This window comes from Manduca sexta, chromosome 27 (genome assembly GCF_014839805.1).
Source record: "Manduca sexta isolate Smith_Timp_Sample1 chromosome 27, JHU_Msex_v1.0, whole genome shotgun sequence".
Taxonomy (NCBI): Eukaryota; Metazoa; Arthropoda; class Insecta; order Lepidoptera; family Sphingidae; genus Manduca; species Manduca sexta.
Genome location: NC_051141.1, coordinates 11002532 through 11005282, shown reverse-complemented (window position 1 = coordinate 11005282; position 2751 = coordinate 11002532).

Below are 2751 nucleotides of genomic sequence, written 5' to 3'. Positions count from 1 at the left end.
TCAAAAAATCAATAACAGGCAACTCAGTGTGACCAACCTTAAATCTGAGATCCTGCCCCGCTTAGGCCAGAAAAGTGACAAAACTTGCCAAACTCTTAAATTATGATAAGACAATTAAATGAAAGCGACATATAAGGTATAAATACATCGATATAATATGTACCACGTACTAAATTTGGGGTTCCGAACATTCACTTGTTCAAATGATTTGAACTGATATCCATTCAAACTGACTTTAGTATGGTCATTGATAACAGCTTGAGGTTGTTTACGGAGTAGCGCTCATGATATAAGAACTCGAGTCCAAGTTAAACCTGGATATGAATAAAAAATATTAAACAAATAAATAATATTATTTGTTGTTCAAGTGAATAAATAGGTTATCACAGTGAAGTTTTGTTTGCCATTCCAGTTCAGATTTTGAAATTTGAACAAATAGTTTCTATATGGATGTTGGTGTCTATAGAATATACGTCAATGCATAAATATCTTTTATTTTTGACCTAAAGATGATATATATAAATGTATAAAAATAATTATATTTTTAATTTTCAATTTAACTTGCAAAATTCTTTTTTTTAAAAATTAACAAAAATATTTAACAAAAACTTTCTCCTGTAAAATTTATTTTTGTCGGTTGCGCTAAAACGGCGATAAAGACTCGATATAATGATAGGAATAAATTAAGCTCTTTACCTGAAACGGATAATTCTTTACTAGCATACCTATTTCAACATGTGTTGTAAAACATTATATTTGATTCGAATATAAAACCCTGAAAAAAAATTGATAATACCAACGACGTTTTACAAATAAAAACATCTTAAGGCGATACCTCAAGGTCCATTTTCATACATTTTGTTTCGCCTTTAATCTGGGTAACTAAACAAGTATTGGCAAGTAATCGAGAACTAATCACTAACTAGACGTGAATTTAAATTCTTTACTTGCCAATACTTGTTTGTAGTTTTAAAAAAACAAAATAATGTAAATAAATCTTAAACACAGACAAGTTTTTTTTTGGACATATGCCACTTTTATCACCGGGGTACCCTGCAAAAGGTGTATAAGCGATCCCCCGGCTTAGCAACCAGGGCAGTCCCTGTGAAGGGTTGGTAGGCCCCACCGTTATCACCGAAGTTGCCAGCAGACGGTACACTGGCGACCCACGGCTATCCGGTCTCGGGGCTTGGGAGGAAGAAGGGAGGGGATAGGGTGAAAGAAGAGAAGGGGAAAGAGAAGGAGCCATTTCGTGTGGAGACCAAGCGCACAAGAATTGCTCCGGGGGTTACACAGACAAGTTGGCTTTGGCTGCCAATTTCATGTTTCCAACCAAACTTAATCTCTCCATTCAGTGCCATTTCTTCCCATAAGTTATTTAGTTTGAATAATATACATGCTACATAAGTTATGGTGACTAAATCGTGTAAGTAAATATCTAATTTCTCATTATATTTTTTAATTTTGTAAAAAAAAATTAGTAATTTTTCTATTCTTTAGATTTTAACAAAGAGCATTATACTATTGATTTTCACATATTGGAACTTGTCTGGGTTGATTTATTTTCTAATATGTAAGGTGACTCAGAAATAAATTGACATACTTAGTATTTTCTTGAATAAGACGGAAATTCGTAGATATTAATTAAATTACTTAATCTTTAAAATTTTTACACTGCTTATTAAAAAGATGATTGACCTTAACTATTTTTTTTTCAAAAGTCCAATATTCACCCCTTTTTTCTTTGATTGCTCCATTTTCAATTGAAATAACTAACGTGTATGTTGCGCCTATGTGATTCTACAACAAAAACCAAAGGGAATTATAATAAGTAAGTATACAAAGGGAATATACAAAGAGAAATATACAAAGGGAATGTATATGGCGATATAATTCTCTTTGATATAATATGGTAAACAAAAACAATTGCACCAAAGAAAATATAATTACTTAATCACTACGTTTTAGATTGCACTTGTGAAGTCCCTAAATAATTATACAAGAATAACGCAAAGAGAATTATAATATTGAACAATGTTTCTTTATGGTACTTAATGTGCCTCGTATGATATAAGATATAATCAGAAATAAACCTTTCCATAGTATTATAAATTATAATACTCTTTGAATATATCGAAATGTAAACATTTTAATAATATTTTAATAAGCGCCACACACTTCATTTCCTTGTACGCTAGTTAAAGAAGTCAACAGTGAATCAAAAACAAAATTTACGCTGTTTAAATTATTCCGCTATGTATTTTAAATTTTATAACAGAATAGTATATATTTAGCTTCATCATCATTATCAAAATCACATTTTATTAGATATTGAAATACCCTATTTTTCTTGTTTTATTTAAGTAGGTATTTCCGAAATATATTTTAATGCCCTTTTCTGTAGACATATCATCAATCAAGAATTAGTTTTGCATCCATTTACTTATATAGATGATTTTGAGTAAGTTTATCCAGAATTCGCAGTTTTTTTTTCAATTGTACCCTTTCTCTACAAAAGGAAAAAATCAGTATGTGAGTGAGGTAAGACTAAAATTATTCAGAACAGTCAACAATGCTTGTCATTGTTGTATTGACCAAGGCCATTTTATATCGGATCTGAAGCGTTTGGATTTAGAAAAGAAAAAGTGGGTATATAACTCCAGCCCTCAGCTCCGGCTACTTTGGAAATTGGGGCAAAGATAATTTTGGGCTTGGGACTCGGCTTTGGGAGTTGTAGATCCAACGACGTTT